This window comes from Salminus brasiliensis, chromosome 12 (genome assembly GCF_030463535.1).
Source record: "Salminus brasiliensis chromosome 12, fSalBra1.hap2, whole genome shotgun sequence".
Taxonomy (NCBI): Eukaryota; Metazoa; Chordata; class Actinopteri; order Characiformes; family Bryconidae; genus Salminus; species Salminus brasiliensis.
Genome location: NC_132889.1, coordinates 7,513,055 through 7,523,120, shown reverse-complemented (window position 1 = coordinate 7,523,120; position 10,066 = coordinate 7,513,055).

Below are 10,066 nucleotides of genomic sequence, written 5' to 3'. Positions count from 1 at the left end.
AAGCCAACATAGGTTTACTTTGATGATCATCTTATGACACCTAGATTTTGAAAAAATCTAATTTGTAACAGTGAGCTTTCAGAGTTTGTTTTAATTCAAAATAATGCATGTTAAAAATTTTAATATGTCTGAATATTTTAAAGGGCCCTAGATTGTCAAGCTGTATTTACCCTGGAACAGTTGAATAATGAGAGTACAGAAACTATAACTGACAAACCATGAACCTCAATTAATTTGAATAAAAAAGTGAACCCTCAAATTTGATAATCTGTAGCTGTAATTATCTTAAATTACTCAACTTCAAATCTCCCTCAAAATGATTTTACCAGTATGCCTCACGAAAACCAAAGACCAAAGTCTCAAAGATACTAATAATACACCAAAGAACTCCTTAAACTGATCCCAGTTGACAGGTTTATTTTCTTGAAGGGTTTCAGGCTATGACAGCCTCCAGGGAAGCATACTGTATATTTTGCTTTCTGTGATTATGTAAAATTCAGTGTTGGAATAGATGACCGTACTGTTTCATGTATGTTCCTGTAGGGGGCACTCTTTACTCAAAAAGTCAACCAGTCTACTGCACTATTAAAGCCAATGCGGCAATGTTTGACATCAGTGACTTAATATGCAAAACTGCCACTGAACCTGTTCTCTATATATGTAAGGTATAAAAGAAAGACAGTCTGGTCCTGCTAACTCTGACCGTCTGAAGTTCCACACACACACACACACACACACACACACACACACACACACACACACCATGTTCTCCACCTCTTTGCTGCTGCTGCTGCTGACTGCAGTGTGTAAGTCCATTTTCTCTTTCACTGAGGAACCATATCAGTGCACTAAATGGACGAACCAGCTTTAATCTGCTGTATTAATGTTTTCTATGTGTGTGTGTGTGTTCAGGTGTCCACTCTCAGATTGTTCTCACACAGTCTGAACAGTCAGTAGCAGTGGCTCCAGGTGGATCCTACAAACTGACCTGTGCCGGCAGTGGATTCAGTGTGGGGGCACTTACATGTATTGGATCCGGCAGGCTCCTGGGAAAGGACTGGAATGGATCATATATCGTTATACTGACTCTGACAAAAGCTCAGCCCAATCAGTGCAGGGCAGGTTCACAGCTTCCAAGGACAGCTCGAATTTCTACCTGCACATGCCTCAACTGAAGCCTGAAGACACTGCAGTGTATTACTGTGCCAGAGACGCACTGTGGTGGAAGTCATACAGACAGCTGTACAAAAACTAGAGGGAAATATAAAAAGAGGGTGAACCCTGGCATCATTGTAAATAGAGGGCAACCATGAAGAAATAGATTAGGCTTGTCAGTTGATGTTTTAAAAAAAAAACGTCAAACGTCAAACGTAAAAAAACAGGTTACGTGTGGTGGAGGTAACCTGCTGTTACATGTTCATTAAGTTAGTTATTTCAAGGGTTCATTGTCTATAATTGTGACCATTTTTATTTATTTATTTTTTTGTTATCAATGCAGAAATCCAGGTCATTCTAAAGGCGTCTCTTACTTTTTCTATCCTGCACTGTGGATATTTACTCAAAGTGCTCAAAAAACAAAAAACAACAACAACAAAAAAGTGAACTGTACAAATAGTTTAGTTAGATTGAGTTCCTCTATATTTGTGTTAAATGCTGTGCAAATTAAATGAACATTTATAACACAAACATATACTAAATAAGCAGGGTTCGCTGCTGTAGAACTGGAATCTGGTTTAATAAAGAAGTTCATCAATGAAGGAACCAAATGCTCTTCCATATTTCTTCTACGCACTGCAAAAATGAGTTCAGCAACTTAAAATCACATATTAACATTTTATAGAGATTTTAAGGTGAACTGAACTTAGTGACCTAAGCAACCTTCCTAAATTCTTTTAGATGACGTGATTTTTTAATTAATTCATGTATTTATTAATTTTACTTTTTAGTTTTTTTTGCTAAAAAGGTTGGCACTATTTGTAAGTGTAAAAGAGTGAATGGTATTCATCAGTATTCTGTCTGAACTCTAGGGGGCGATCAGTCACTACATCCTTGCAGTCATGCAAAAATATTTCACTATGTGCTAAAATTATTGAAGTAACTCTATTGGTAGTTGTGTAGATGTAGTACTTTTTTGATGTTACATAAAAACATCATTCAGTTTGTGTTGAAAACAGGCTCTCTATTAACTGTTGTTCTCAAAATTGTCTTAAATACAATCGCCTCCTACAGGTCACTTCATAAGCAAATAAAAAGTACTCCCCTCCGCACTCACTCACTCACTCACTCACTCACTCTATATGAAGCTCTGGAGAACTGTGAAGGTCTGACAGGTTCAAGCCCAACAAAAAAAAGATGTCCTCTACAGCTGTACTGCTCCTGCTGGTGGCGGTTTCCTGTGAGATATTTAGTACAATATGTTTATGTTTAATCTCAATCTGTAATATTTTTTATATGTCTAATCTCTATGTTGGTCCACAGGTGTTCACTGTTATGAACTGACCCAGCCTGGTTCCATGACAGTCCGTCCAGGTCAGAGTCTGACCATCAACTACAAAGTTTCCTATTCAGTTACAAGTGAGCATACAAGTTGGATCCGACAGCCTGCTGGAAAAGCTCTGGAGTGGATTGGCTTTATTCATAGTGGTGGGAGCACAGCTTATATTGATAAACTGAAAAGCAAGTTTAGCATCTCCAGAGACACTGGAACTAACACAATAACATTACAAGGACAGAATCTGCAGACTGAGGACACAGCTGTGTATTACTGTGCAAGAGAACACAGTGATAGAAAGTCATGCATCTTGCTTACAAAACCCCAGAGACTGAAAACTGAAGGCAACTAATACATGATTTTAGTCTGGCTGTTCATTACTGCTCCTTTCTTACTTCAGAAATGAACATTAAATAGCTTGTCAAAGAACATTCAAATTATTACAATCAAAACATTAAAGTAGATGTAGAATACATTGTGGTGGTGATTGTGTGGCTTTATGTGGATGTGACAATTAACTACAAGAATACAGCCACACTTCCAGGTAAGTTCCAGTGATATTTAATGTTGAATTTGTGCAAAAATCAAACACAAACATACAAAACAAAAACAAAACACAAAAGAGCTAAGCTGCACACTCTTTCTACAAAAAGGCCTCAGCGACCTTCACCTGAGGGCTGCAGAGCCTCACAGACATCTACTATTGCTTCAGCCTACTCTGTACAAGCTGAATCCCCTTATTGCTTCACACACAGCCCTTTTAGGTCGTACGCTTCTCCCTCTTCAGCCTGGAGTGGACCAAGTGTCTACTACGGTGGTGGTCATCACGCAAATAAACAATGACAATACGACAAATAACATGTAGACAATATTGACCAATATTTTATTTACATCTTATATACAATTATTGTAGTCTTGTTAATGGCCATATTGATGTATACCGGTAAGTTGAGATAGCTGTAATCATATTTATATCCTAGGATTATTGGTTATTGTGTGTTTTCCCCCTTCTAGGTTAACCGTATCCCGGTCCTGGCAGCACTAAAAAGAAGACTCGCTTACCAGCATCCTAATTCCCCCAGGGTAACTAGGTCGATAAGATGTCACATAGTCACAAGTCTCTACTGTGTAAGTGCTGATGATAAGTCAGATACCAGTGACTTCATCACATGCATGTTTTGAGTATTAAGTTGTTTACTGATGTATAAATAACAAGATTTGTGACTTTTCTTGGGATGAAGACATATCATATGAAGCCTACTTACTACTCTGGTATTTTACCTCACACCGATTTGGCTTTTAAATGGATGATTTGTGGGGAAAAATAGATATCCTCAGCTTTTGTTGGCTGGTTTATGCTACTGCCACGGATCCCAACAGCATAGACATAAAACAGTACATGAAAATGACAATCCATGAACCTCCAACACTGTTGTCTTTTCGTCTAAAAGAACATCCAGCAAAACCAAAACAGCCTTGATTCATAATATCTATAACCCCAACATGTACATAACCCCTCCCACTAAAGAAAGATCTAGTCAAAGCTGGAGAAACGGTAAAACATGACAGTGACTTCAGGAGAATATGGTGATGCTGATCCTCAAGAGCAGCTCATAACCTCCAGTGATGGGGCAGTGTCTGCTTCCATAGGCCCGGAAATGTCCAGCTTTGTGTCATCCCTCCACAAAACACAGTCCCAAAACTTCTGTGAGCATCCTGGAGGTGACTGCTTTTGGTTCAGTAGAGGTGCATTGAGACCTTCATGCACTGCCACCACCAAACCCTGCTGCAAGTCAGAACACAGAAAATAAACAAAGGGCCCTGCTTACAAAGCCAAGATGAAACAAAAACGTATACAATATATTAAGAAGCCAGTCAGTCCAGGGATGAGCTGCAGGCTTGTGAAGTTAGACCTGAACAAAGTAAATATCATTTTTTTCCCACAGGGGGAGACATCACCACAGTCTAAAGCACTCTCAAAGTCAATGAGGCAATGTTTTCCATCATTGCCTTCTTATGTAAATTCTTCACTGATCCCCTTCTGTATATGTAGAGTAGAAACAGTCTGGTCTCTGGTATCTCTGACCCTCACGTTCCTCCATGATCCTCACCTCTTTACTGCTGTTGCTGACTGCAGCATGTGAGTGTGTTATTTCTCTCAATGAGGAACCATATTAATGCAGTAGATTGACAATCCAGCTTTAACCTGCTGTATGAATGTCTTCTCTGTGTGTGTGTTCAGGTGTCCACTCTCAGGTTGTTCTCACACAGTCTGAACAGTCAGTAGCAGTGGCTCCAGGTGGATCTCAGAAACTGACCTGTGCCTGCAGTGGATTCAGTGTGGGGGGCACTAACATGTACGGGATCCGGCAGGCTCCTGGGAAAGGACTGGAATGGATCATAGATTATTATTCTGACTCTGACAAAAGCTCAGCCCAGTCAGTGCAGGGCAGTTTCACGGCTTCCAAGGACAGCTCGAATTTCTACCTGCACATGACTCAACTGAAGCCTGAAGACACTGCAGTGTATTACTGTGCTAGAAGCTCACTGTGGTGGAAGTCATACAGACAGCTATATAAAAACTAGGGAGACAGATAAACAGATGGAGGCTGAAGTCTAGAAGCATTCTAAAGAGAGTGGTGGCATGAAAAAAGATAAAAGTCTTGTCACTTGATTTATTAAAGAAATACTAAAATTAACTGCATGCAGTGTCTTTATGATAAGCATGCATCAAACTTCAGTCTACATGGTTTGCAGCTCTACAGATTTTAGTTTTCTGCCTCATTAGAATGTAGCCAATACAACCCATCAGCTGACTCTAGCAGGACCTTCATGAACTGCATTTAGAGAGTGTAAAAACTAGAATTTTCTATGTCCTACCATAAATATTATTATTGTAATAAGTGTATTGCTCAGAAAGTTCATTTAATGTACACTGTTAAAAGGGGTCCTTGAGGAACTTTTAGGGGTTCTTCAATTCGAAACGGTGGAGGAACCTCTTAAGGTACTTTGAGGACCTTGAAGGAACCTTTTAATTCTAAAATATTTTCTTGAAGGTTCCTCAAAGCATCTTAAGAGGTTCCTCCACAGTTTTAAATTGAAGAACATCCAAGTTCAAAGTTTCACAAGAAACTTATGGTAAAGACAAAACTTGCCAGTACTGTTTAAAATGTTAGTAAAAAAATGGATTTAAGGCAAGTAGGCAGCACTAAATCAGAGAATGTTATGAATCTTAACATTTGCATTACTTGGAAATATTAGCAAAGATTCGTTTTTGTAAGCAAATTATGCATTTCAGAATTATGTAACTGAACTGAAAGTTAAAAAGACATACTAAACATGACTAATATTTTATATTTTGTTCATGGGTTTTTTTGTTTGGCATATGGGACATAGTGTAACTAGAAAAAATACTAAAATGCATTAATAAGAAGAAGTGTAGTTAATACACTTATTTGTACATTTGATGATGAACATGCAAATAAATTCTACATGAAATTCCACAAACATTAAAGCTTTTTTAAAAATCAGTGAATATATGGATGTAGTTCTTTTTATGTGAAATGAAGACATTGTTTTACATGCACTCTATAAACTACTGTCCTCGAATACTTTTGCCTCCTATAAGTCACGAGATAAGCAAATGAAAGGCACACCCCTCCCCACTCACACACTTTATATAAAGCTCTGGAGAACTGAGAAGCTCCCACAGGTTCAAGCTCAATCCAAAAAGATGTTCCATGCAACTCTACTGCTCCTGCTGGCTTTCACTAAGTTCATTATATTTATGTTCAATCTCAATATATAATATTTACATGTGTCTAATAACTATGTATTTATGACCCACAGGCGTTCGCTGTATTGAACTGACACAGCCTGATTCCATGATGGTCCGTCCAGGCCAGAGTCTGACCATCAACTGCAAAGTTTCATATTCAGTTACAAGCTATACTACAGCTTGGATCCGACAGCCTGCAGGAAAAGCTCTGGAGTGGATTGGCTATATCGCTTATGGTGGGGGCACATATTACAGTGATAAACTGAAAAGCAAGTTCAGCATCTCCAGAGACACTGGAACTAACACAATAACATTACAAGGACAGAACCTGCAGACTGAGGACACAGCTGTGTATTACTGTGCAAGATACACACAGTGATAGAAAGTCATGCATTCGTCTTACAAAAACCCAGAGACTTAAACCTTAATGCAGCTATTACATTCTTTTAGTTTGGGACTAGGAACATTAAACAGCTTGTGTCTGTAATGAGCTGCTAAAGACTAAACTCAATTTCATTGGCTGGTTTATGTTACTGTCAAAGAGCACAGCGGCATAGCATTGCATAGCCTTGTCCAGCCCAGCTTAGAATAGGCTATCACTGTGAAAAGAACACTGTGATCATTTTACCAGATAGTGTAACTTTTCTCTCTGTGTCCCGTTAGTGTCCTCTCTGTGTCTTCTCTGTGCAGAGGTTAGCTAGCTGAATAGCTTGTAGCTGGTCATCTGGGTTAGTTTTTAGTCTAGCACCTTCTCACTTTACTGGCTTCCACATGTGGAAACCAGCAGGCACATCCCTCTGATTGGTCCTTCTCCCTTCTATGGTCAACCTTGCTGTAGCTTTTAGTAATTTTAGTCTCACTTCTAAATTCTCCTGAAGAAGGCGTTGTGTTTAGCCTCAGCTTTCTATAGTGAGCTGGGTGTATATCAATTTTGAGGGCATAAATGATGAGGCAAGAACTGTGAAGAAGTAATTTGGGGGGGTTGGAACTCTGTTTTGGTTATGCTGGATTTTCCTTTGTATCAACAGACAAGAATGTTTGAGATTCATGGTTTCTCACCTCCATCTACAGAACTTTTATTATTCAGCTACGCCAAGAAAAATATAGTTTCCCGTTCATTGGAACATTTAAGAAATTCAGACATCCATATATCAAATGTAGAAAATGTTTTTGGCATGGAGTTTTGAGTCACAAACAATGGGAAATGTCATTGCCAATGCTACACAAATTAAAATGGTATTTCGGCTTTCATTAAAGTTACTGAAAGCCAAAATACCTTTGTGTTGACTTTGCACTGTCCTGTCTGTTTACTGTGCCTAATCTCTGTTGTATTGATTGTGTTGTTCTGTATTGTTCCTGGACCTTGTTGTACTTCGCTCCACTGTGTACTTGTTCTCAGATAAAATAACAATAAAAGCCTCTTGACTTGACTTGACTTGACTTGTTTGGAGTTCACTATGAACAAAGAGATTTGAATCTTTTAGGCTGAATAAAACTAATCGACATGAATGAGCTGTTTTAGATAAGTGAATGGTCTTACTTCTAATGAAAAGTTGGAGGCTTTATAACATAATAAGCTAATAACCAGCTAATATTGGTAGAGTAATAAAAATGAGCTTCTAGTTTAACTGCATGTCTAAGGACTGTTACACACTTACTGCAGCAGCACAAGCTGGTAATATTGCTTTTTATTTAGGTGTGTGCTTTTATTCAGGTGGCCGAATTGATGATACGTGAAGTAAAGAGGTAAAGCCAACATAGGTTTACTTTGATGGCCATCTTATGACACCTAGATTTTGAAAAGATCTAATTTGTAACAGTGAGCTTTCAGAGTTTGTTTTAATTCAAAATAATGCATGTTAACAATTTTAATATGTCTGAATATTTTAATGTCAAGCTGTATTTACCCTGGCATAGTTGAATAATGAGAGTACAGAAACTAAAACTGACACACCATGAACCTCAATTAATTTCAATAAAAAAATAACCCTCAAATTTGATAACCTGTAGCAGCAATTATCTTAAATTACTCAACTTCAAATCTCCCTCAAAATGATTTTACCATTATGCCTCATGAAAACCAAAGACCAAAGTCTCATACATACTAATAATACACCAAAGAACTCCTTAAACTGATCCCAGTTGACAGGCTTATTTTCTTGAAGGGTTTCAGGCTATGACAGCCTCCAGGGAAGCATACTGTATATTTTGCTTTCTGTGATTATGTAAAATTCAGTGTTGGAAAAGATGACCCTACTGTTTCATGTATGTCTCTGTCGGGGGCACTCTTTACTCAAAAAATCAACCAGTCTACTGCAGTATCAAAGCCAATGCGGCAATGTTTGACATCAGTGACTTAATATGCAAAACTGCCACTGAACCTGTTCTCTATATATGTAAGGTATAAAAGAAAGACAGTCTGGTCTCTGTTAACTCTGACCGTCTGAAGTTCCACACACACACACACACACACACACACACACACACACCATGTTCTCCACCTCTTTGCTGTAAGTCCATTATCTCTTTCACTGAGGAACCATACCAGTGCACTAAATGGACGAACCAGCTTTAATCTAGTGTATTAATGTTTTCTATGTGTGTGTTCAGGTGTCCATTCTCAGATTGTTCTCACACAGTCTGAACAGTCAGTTGCAGTGGCTCTAGGTGGATCCTACAAACTGACCTGTGTCGGCAGTGGATTAAGTATGGGGGGCACTTACATGTACTGGATCCGACAGGCTCCTGGGAAAGGGCTGGAATGGATCATATATCATTATACTGACTCTGACAAAAGCTCAGCCCAATCAGTGCAGGGCAGGTTCACAGCTTCCAAGGACAGCTCGAATCTCCACCTGCACATGACTCAACTGAAGCCTGAAGACACTGCAGTGTATTACTGTGCCGCAGACGCACTGTGGTGGAAGTCATACAGACAGCTGTACAAAAACCAGAGGGAAAGATAAACAGAGGGTGAACATTGGCATCATTGCACAGAGGGGGCAACCATGAAGAAATAGATTAGGCTTGTCAGTTGACGTTTTAGAGATACGCTTATATTAACTGCATTATATAATAGATTTACATATTCTTGATGGCAAATTCATTTAGCATAAAGCACATTTCAAACTTTTGTCTTCATGAGATGAAGTGCTACAGGTTTCAGTGTTTCTCAGCATGGTAAGACTATTAATGACTTCCTTCTACTCTGGCTATTTCTGAAGCCTAATATGGAGAATTTGGAATATCCTCGGGAATTACTCTCAAGATCCCAATTGACGTGGAAAACAATCTCTTTATTAATTCATTTACAAAGGTATAATTCGATAGACACATTTATAGGGAAAATTATCCTCCTCAACATTGAACAAATCCTGTTTATAGATCCAGGTTATGTGTGGTGGAGGTAACTGCTGTTACATGTTATTTAAGTTAGTTATTTCAAGGGTTCATTGTCTATAATTGTGACGATTTTTTTTGTAATCGATGCAGAAATCCAGGTCATTCTAAAGGTGTCTCTTACTTTTTCTATCCTGCACTGTGGATATTTACTCAAAGTGCTCAAAAAACAAACAAAAAACAACAACAACAAAAAAGTGAACTGTACAAATAATTTAGTTAGATTGAGTTCCTCTATACTTGTGTTAAATGCTGTGCAAATTAAATGAACATTTATGACACAAACATATACTAAATAAACAGGGTTCCCTGCTGTAGAACTGGAATCTGGTTTAATAAAGAAGTTCATCAATTAAGGAACCAAACGCTCTTCCATATTTCAAGCAACTTAAAATCAC